Consider the following 9,749-nt stretch of genomic DNA (forward strand, 5'->3'; position numbering starts at 1 on the left):
ATGAGGCCTGCTCCAATCACTAAAATGCATCATTTTGACCCTCTATTATGTGTTCTACTTTTTTTCATAAGATTTAGGTCAAATTTATCTCTTTATTATATGTAACCCTTATTATCTGCCTCTCCTTACTTCATGAGGGCAGGAATTTGACTCTATCCACTGAGCCAAACCGGTTTCGGCCCCACTATGATTTTGATGGTCAAAATAGTTCACATTTTTTACTTCATTTATTTCCCAAATTCCCAGCAGTTTCTGCTGCAGACTTACCTCGAGGCTTTGTGAGTCTCCTAACAACTACACTCTCAATATAACTGCCCCAGAACCTTTCGGGGGGAAAAGGGCTCACTATATATACATTATAACATATACATATTATATGTTACACACATATTTTTTTTTTTAGGTAAAGTTAGTTTGTCTCGGAGAGCTGCACATATTGGAGCAGATTTCAAATCCAAGAGTGACTTACCCACAGCCCTAGGAACCATGACAGGAAGAGTGAACGCCTAGGGTTTGCCTGCAGCTGTGGGTCTCGTTATCCACTCAGCCATTAGTAGTCAGCTTCAAATCCCATTCCTTGTCCTCAAGAGCTGTTTAAAAAAAAAATAATGATTTTTCAAAGAGTTTAGGTGACGTACAAACTGCAACAACAAGTCATGAAGCGGGCAGTCTCCTTCTGGAGAGCTGCCATGGGCAGGGGGCAGGGGGCTTCTGCTACAGAATAAAGAGCGAGGAAAAGGCAAGCGGGAGCTGTGCGACTGGCCGAGACCTCAGAGTCAACCTTGTTTGAGGCAGAGAAAGATCGAGAAGTTCTCACTGAACGTGGTGCATAGATTCTTGAAAACAACCATGTAAGGAAACCAATTATACCAACTGATGTAAGTAAGAGTTAAGGTCCCACAACACATTCCCCGTCACAAAAACATCAGCCAACTTCTGAACAGAGACCCTAAACACTTCTAACATTAAACATTGAAGTAAATGTGAGGTATGCATACATTTAAGAAAGATTAATTTAAACAAGTCTGATAAATCTCTTCCAGTTCACTTATTCCAGTTCAGAGTTTTTGGGACACCCTCCCCCCTCACATGATGTCCTCTCTCTCTCTCTCTCCCCCCTCCCTCCCCCTCTCTCTCTCTCTCTCTCTCTCTCTCTCTCTCTCTCTCTCTCTCTCTCTCTCTCCCCTTCCCCCCCTCTGTCCCTCACAGACAGGGATAATGCAGACAGTCGTTTACCTCACAGGCACTTCTTTGAGACATGGAGGAACCCCAAGGCCACGGAGAAAACCAACACCGACAACACCGACGTGAAGGGAACAGGCAAACTCCACAGAGGGTGACCCACCAGAAATCGGTGTGTATTTCTCATCAGTGTTGTGAAAAAATCGTTACAAACAGACAGACATGAGCACAACAAAGACGGTGGGCCAGGTACAGAAACTCACCAGGACAGAAAGTCCCGGATGCCTAGCAAGGGGCAACCTGGGAAAACAAGAGCCTCGCCTCCAAGGGCCAGCTGCATTGACTGATGACCTGCCCAACACCAACCAATCAGTGGAGACCAGACCCCGAGAGAGCACACCGGGAAAGCTGCTGAGTGTCCTATTGAATACTTCCCCTCAGTGCTCCCCTAGGATTCCCACCTGCAAGAGGGAGAAATACTCATCTCATAGCACCCAGAAACACTCACAGGATGAAGGACCTGGTGCAGACTCTCCTCCGGGGATCACACTAGGCCATTCCCTTCCCTCTTCTTCCCTCTAAGAGACCCCACAAGGCTTACAACCAGGGGAGCCATGGGCAGCGGCAGCCCTCAGGGGCCTGGACCTGTCTCCAAGGCCCCCTGTTCCCTGACTTCCCGGTGAGCTAGGGCAGCCCAGCTGGGCTCTCCCTCCTGTGGCTTCTTCTATGCCCTTCCTTGTGTCACTGCCCTAAGTAGATTTTTGCTGTGGCCAATAAATTCGTACTTACTTTGCTACACTTAGTCTCTTGATTGAAATCCTTCCTTCAAGAAGACAAGAACCGAGGTTTCACCGAAACTGGTTTGGCTCAGTGGATAGAGAGCATCGGCCTGCGGACTGAAAGGTCCCGGGTTCAATTCCAGTCAAGGGCATGTACCTTGGGTTGCAGGCACATCCCCAGTGGGGAGTGTGCAGGAGGCAGCTGATGGATGATTCTCTCTCATTGATGTTTCTAAGTCTCTATCCCTCTCTCTTCCTCTCTGTAAAAAATCAATAAAATATATTTTTTATTTAAAAAAAAAAAAACCGAGGTTTCATCGTCTCCCTGATAACAAAATGACACTATTCCAGGAGCCCAGCACTGCCAAGTGGAGGGACCGGCTGACTGGCTATATTGTGTTTCTGGTCCAGCAGGGCCTTCACGGGGACGAGGGACACGGACATTATCGGAGTTCCAATGTTCTGACGTGGCACTCGGGCAGGGCAGCTGCATCTTGGGCCCAGGAAGGCATTGCAGCACAGATTAGCACATTATGCCCAAAAATAGCAGCTTCAAACTATAAACACCTATGACCTCCCAGTTCCCAGCAGCAGGGTGCCCGGGTGCTGGCTCGGGGTCTCTGGGGAGTTACAGACAGACTGTCCGGCAGCTGAGGCTGTGGCCCTCGGAAGGCAGGACTGCGGCTGGAGAAGGAGGCCCCACTTCAGGGCCTGGCCACGCAGCCTCACACAGGGCTGCTCCCGGCATGGCTGCTGGCCTCCGGGTCTAAGTGACCAAGAGGCAGGAAAGGCAAGGGTCCGAGGTGGGGGCCTCCCATCACCTGTGCAGTGTGTATGGGTCACAGAGACAGCCCGGCTCCAGGGTGAGACGGGAGCACACAAAGGAGGAAGAACGAAGGTAGGCGTCATTGGGGACCGCAAATCTTTTTGTCAATGTCCACGATTTTCTGCCCAGTAACTTCCTGTGTACCACCAAGAGGATTGATGATGAGCTATTTGTTAAACAGTATTTCACTCTTATATCCTTACATAAGGAAGCTAGGAGGAAGGATTTTTTTGCCAAGTTACTGACACATTTTGCATTTAATGTTAGCACTATCTTGATTTTACCAAGTGTCATTAAAAAGGTTTTTTTGTGTGTGTGTGTTTTTTTGGGTTTTTTTTGGCCTGAAAACTAATTGCTTATCTTAATGTTCCCAATGCCAACCCAGTACAAGTGGGTATTCTATAAATGCTTGTTGAGTGAGTAAATATTTTTTTAATATATTTTATTGATTTTTTTTTTTTTTTTTTTACAGAGAGGAAGGGAGAAGGATAGAGAGTTAGAAACACCTATGAGAGAGAAACATTGATCAGCTGCCTCCTGCACACCCCCCTCTGGGGATGTGCCTGCAACCAATGCACATGCCCTTGACTGGAATCGAACCAGAGACCCTTCAGTAGCAGGCCGACGCTCTATCCACTGAGCCACACCGGTTTCAGCCATGAGTAAATCTTTCAGATGATCTAATTGGGTTCCTTCATTTTGATATTAGCCCATGGTTTCTCAGCCCTCCAAAAGCCTTCATGCCAAAGCGATCATATTTCCTACGTCAGGCAAACTGGCAGGTGGGAATACATTAAGACAAAAAAGAGGTGTTCCTTCTTAACACAGTAAGCGAAAGACAAAACAGGCTGGGCGCTGACCATGGTAAGGATGCAGTGTAAGGGTGGAGAGTGTTATTGAGCCGATGTAGCAAATTTCTGCTCCAATAGAATATCTTCTCTTTTAACACTAATCACCACTATTACCTGATCTGAAATGGGATATTGTTTTGTTGTTGTTGTTTTTAAAGGAAAAAAAATTCTTTAGAAAAGGGAAGGAAACCATAGGATCCTTCCTTAACTTTGCTAATGAATCAGGGATCATCTGGTACACATCACTTTAACATTTCCAATGAGAACTGACCCTAAGGCAATAAGGTACAAGATAAACGTACTTTATTTTTTTAATATATTTTATTGATTTTTTACAGAGAGGAAGAGAGAGGGATAGAGAGCTAGAAACATCGATAAGAGAGAATCATCGATCAGCTGCCTACTGGGGATGTGGCCGCAGCCAAGGCACATGCCCTTGACCGGAATCGAACCTGGGACCCTTCAGTCCGCAGGCCGATGCTCTATCCACTGAGCCAAACCGGTTTCGGCGATAAATGCACTTTAGTATGAAATACGAAGAGAGAGAATTAGGAAGACAAGACCAAGAATAAGAAGAGTATAGACCACTGTCCTGCTTTCTTTAAAAGACTATCAACGCATTCCTAAATATGAACACATACTCACATATAAACTTGGATTGTTTATACACCATGTTTCCTGAAGTATATCATACACTTCCTTTTTCATATTATCATTTTCTAGAATTGGAATCCAACTTAAAATTAATGGGCGTGTTATCCCTCTCCTACTCAACAATAAGAAACTTGATTCCAGTCAAGGGCATGTACCTTGGTGGCAGATTCTTCCTCTCCTGCCTGGGTTGGGACTCGTGCGGGAGGCAACCAATCGATGTGTTTCTCTCATATCGTTGTTTCTCTCTGTCTTTCCCTCTCTCTTGCACTCTCCTAAAAATGAATGGAAAAATATCCTTGGATGAAGAAGTAAATAAATAAACAAAACCAGCCAAAACCGGTTTGGCTCAGTGGATAGAGAGTCAGCCTGTGGACTGAAGGGTCCCAGGTTTGATTCCAGTCAACGGCATGTACCTTGGTTGCGGGCACATAACCCAGTAGTGGGTGTGCGAGAGGCAGCTGATCTATGATTCTCTCTCATCGATGTTTCTAACTCTCTATCCCTCTCTCTTCCTCTCTGTAAAAAAATAAAAATCAATAAAATATATTTTAATAAATAAATAAAACCAATGGTTTACTTTAGAATTGAAAAAATTCAGAGGTTGCTCCTTGTAGGCTGCAATGTATGCTCCCAGCAGAGTGTCTTTCATTCTTAGCTCTCTCCATACATATTGTTCCGAGCGCAGACTTTAGAGTGGGGGTACACAATTCCAACTCTACCACGTCCTAGCACTGTGACCTTGAGCTTCTACAGGTCATCACATTCTGCATCTGAAAAAATGGGGGCGGGAATAGAATTCTTCTCATTGCATGATAATGAAAATAAATGAGAAGAGCAACTCGTTAGGTGGAAAGCATAACTAGCTGGCTGTCTACACATGTAGATGGTTATCTTTGCGCTGCTGCCAGGATGCTGATGACCCAAGGAACGCCCTCTGCTGCTCCCTAGTGGTGGCATCTTCTCCTGGAGCACCGCCTAGAAATAAATCATCTGCTTTCCTCACTCTTTGAGGAGATGCTTTTCCTTGGATAGACTCAATGTTTTGTGTGGAACAACTGCATGAACTCACTGAATAAAGAATATCTATAGATGAAACCGGTTTGGCTCAATGGATAGAGCTTCGGCTTGGGGACTGAAGGGTCCTGGGTTCAATTCTGGTCAAGGGCATGTACCTTGGTTGCGGGCATATCCCCAGTAGAAGGTGTGCAAGAGGCAGCTGATCGATGACTCTCTCTCATCGATGTTTCTAACTCTGTATCTCTCTCCCTTTCTCTCTGTACAAAATCAATAAAATATATATTTAAAAAAATAATAATAATCTAAACAGAAAATGGGAATTGCATTTCCTTGAACTTTTCTGCTCTCGTTAAGCTTAAATGTCCTGAGTGCCCTCCTTTTATTCATTCCTGCCCCCTCGCTCTTCCCATCTTCACAAGCATGAATCTGGGAAGGGGGTGGGGAGAAGCAAACCGATACATGAGTTTATGCCATGAGCACTTTGTTCACTCACATTTATATTATTCCTCCGAGCCCTTTCTCGTTTGCATTATCCTTAAAAAAATGAAAACTAATAATTTAATTTAAAGATAGCTTTATTTAGATTATTTTCACTTTTAAACAAGTTAAAAAAAATTTGAGAACAAAAAATATGCTTTTTTAAAAAATGTTATTTCAAGGATCTATCTGTGCCCTGTACTCTCTTTGCTATTATATCCATGTTGAATCAATGGTGCTTTCAGCTGAAACCAGTTTGGTTCAATGGATAGAGCGTCGGCTTGGGGACTGAGAGGTCCCGGGTTCGATTCCGGTCAAGGGCATGTACCTTGGTTGCGGGCATATCCCCAGTAGGGGGTGTGCAAGAGGCAGCTGATCGATGACATCTCATCGATGTTTCTAGCTCTCTATCTCTCTCCCTTCCTCTCTGTACAAAATCAATAAAAATATATATATTTTTTAAAATAGTGCTTCAAAAAAACAAACAAACAAATAAAGTAGATGTTCTTAAATGTTCATTGAAAACCCAGCATCAAAAAGCCCAAATAGATTATGGTTTGGGTTTCATAAAACTTAAAAATTACATTTATTTATAGTTGACATTTAATGACAAAAAAAAAGTGATAAAAAATTATACTGATGCTTTTCTGAGATAATTCTGCTGCTTGGAAATCTTTTGTTATGCAGATTCAATAATAAATAGATGCAGGGTATGGTCTTTTGGGTCTGACATTTCATCTTAATCCTAAACTAGATTTTTCTGGGGGGAAGGAGACATATGACAGATGACAACTGTGCTCCATCTTCTAACTGAACATATGGAGAGATTTTTTCTACTCTTGAAGAGATACACATGTTTTGCTTCAATAAAGCTTTGAAGTATTTCATTATGTTCTTATTGTGCTAAGTGATTGAAAATATTTTTCTTTGCTGTTGATTTTTATGTGGAACTCTCCCCAGTGTTAACTGAAGATTTTAGTTTAACTTTGTACACTGACCTTTTATCTCCAAGAACTTACGGTATTGTTTCAAGTTCTGAAAATACAGTTACATAATATTAAAGATTTGATTTTTTTTATAAATTCTGAGAAACTACACCTGATTAAATTAGTTCATCTTCATAAAGTGTAGAGAACAGTGTGTAGCAGTGATATATATTTGTTAGCTATATATTTATGATGGTACATGGGCATTGCTACAGCTTTATATTTGTAATGAGTATTACACATTGGTAGAAGTCAGTCTAACATATTTTATTTTAAAAGCTATAAAAAGAGCCGAAACCGGTTTGGCTCAGTGGTAGAGCATCGGCCTGCGGACTGAAAGGTCCCGGGTTCGATTCCGGTCAAGGGCATGTACCTTGGTTGCGGGCACATCCCCGGTAGGGGGTGTGCAAGAGGCAGCTGGTCGATGTTTCTCTCTCATCGACATTTCTAGCTCTCTATCTCTCTCCCTTCCTCTCTGTAAAAAATCAATAAAAATATATTTAAAAAAATAAATAAATAAAAAATAAAAGCTATAAAAAGAAATACGTATAAATCCATACTATATGGGATTTTTTGGACTGAAACACATGGTGTTCCCTGGAATTCTTTGTCTGTAGGAGTCGAAGAATGAAACCACGATGAAACCACAGATGGGTCGAGACTGGTTTGGCTCAATGGATAGAGCGTCAGCTTGGGGACTGAAGGGTCCCGGGTTCGATTCCCGTCAAGGACATGCACCTAGGTTGCGGGCATATCCCCAGTGGGGGGTGTGCAGGAGGTGGCTGATCGATGACTCTCTCTCATTGATGTTTCTAACTCTCTATCTCTCTCCCTTCCTCTCTGTACAAAATCACGAAAATATATTCAATAAAAAAAAAAAAAAAAAAGAAACCACAGATGGAAGATGGTATAGCAAAGTGGAAATTTATTGAAGAACTAGAGGCCTGATGCACGAAATTTGTGCAAGAGTAGGCCTTCCGCTGGCTGCCAGCTCCGGCTTCCCTCTGGCACCTGGACCCGACCTTCCCGCCAGCTGCTGGCCCGCACCCGGGACCCAGGCTTCCCTCCCAGCCCCAGCTTCCTCTGGAAGGACGTGCGGTCTAATTAGCATACCAGGCTTTTATTATTACAGACAAGTACAGACTCCCACATCGGGAGGTGGAAAGAGTCCCACAAAGTTCCGCTTTCCCTGGTTTAGAAAGGCTGCACAGTTTGTGCCTCCACATCCCCTCTGATTGGCTACTAATCCCCTTTGATTTGGTCGCTATAGCAACTCCTGAGCTCAAAGGTCAAATCTCACAGGGGACGAGTGAGGCCCTCCTTCTTTATTTTGTAAATACAGACCTTTGACTACTCCCAGTTCCCTAGTCTTATGGAAATGTAACTTCTGCCTCCTCCAAATCCCATCTTTTGAAAATATAACTTTTTTTTTTTTTGCAGCTCTGTAGCCTGTGCTTTTTCCATGGACCTCTTTAATTTTTAAAAATTCCCTAAACCTGCCTATTTTACCCCAAAAATTCCTATTTCACATAAAAATTGATTCAGATAAAATTTTTATGAAAATCCTATTATATGAAAATTTACTTTTCCAGCCAAAATCGGTTTGGATAGAGCATCGGCCTGAGGACTCAAGGGTCCCGGTTCGATTCCCGTCAAGGGCATGTACCTTGGTTGCAGGCACATCCCCAGTGGGGGGTGAGCAGGAGGCAGCTGATTGATGATTCTCTCTCATTGATGTTTCTAACTCTCTATCCCTTTACCTTCCTCTCTGTAAAAATCAATTAAAAATATATATTTTTTTAAATTTTATTTTCCAGATACTAAGTCAAACACTTTTAAATCTATGTATATACACAACTATTTTATTTCTAAATTTAAAAATGGTCAGCCCTAACCAGTTTGGCTCAGAGTGTAGGTAGAGCATCAGCCTGCGGAACAAAGAGTCTCGGTTTCAATTCCAATCAAGGGCATGTACCTCGGTTATAGGCTCCTCCCTTGCCTGGCCTGGGCCAATGTATTTCTCTCACATCACTATTTCTCTCTGTCCCGCTCTCTTCCACTGTTTCTAAAAATCAATGGAAAAATACCCTCAGGTGAGGATTAAAAAAAAGAAAAATTTTGAACAGTTGAAATTCACATGCAGGACAGATGCTGAGTGTTTAGGTACCGTTTATTTTTCTCTTATTACAAAATCTCAGCACTATTTTATTTTTTTCTTTGCTACCTATTTTCTAGAAAAACCTTGTCGATATAAGAAATGTCCAGACTTGTAGATAATTTGTATGAGAGTTCACTTGAGCCAAACTGATGAACTATACAAGGGAGCAAGACCGCAAATGCTCCTCAGAACGCGTTTTGTGGCTTCTTTTAGCCACTTTATTTTATTTATTTATTTATTTTTAAAATACATTTTATTGATTTTTTACAGAGAGGAAGAGAGAGGGATAAAAGAGAAACATCAATGAGAGAGAAACATAATCAGCTGCCTCCTGCACACCCCCTACTAAGGGATGTACCCGCAATCAAGGTACATGCCCTTGACCAGAATCGAACCCAGGACCTTTCAGTCCGCAGGCCGACACTCTATCCACTGACCCAAACCGGTTTCAGCTCTTTTAGGCACTTTACATGAGGAAGACAGACACCTAAGGAAGACTGGAGAAAGCAAGCAGGGGACTGGATTAAAGCAGTGGATTTTCAGCCTTTTTCATCTCATAGCACCCAGAAACTAATTACTAACATTCTGCAACACATAAAAAATAAATATATTATATTTTGGCCCATCTTACAAAAAAAAAATAGGTATAATTTTGATCCACTCACACTAATGGCTATTGTTGTGTTGGCTGTTGTCATTTTTTAATTTGACAGTCTAAGGGAAAAGAGGTCAGTCTGTTTTAAAAATTCTTGGGGCATGCTGGTTGAAAATCGATGGAGTACAAGATAGTTAAGATTTTGTGCTCTCTTGAGCATTCAT

This window comes from Pipistrellus hanaki (assembly GCF_964339955.1).
Source record: "Pipistrellus hanaki genome assembly, chromosome: 8".
Classification (NCBI taxonomy): Eukaryota; Metazoa; Chordata; class Mammalia; order Chiroptera; family Vespertilionidae; genus Pipistrellus; species Pipistrellus hanaki.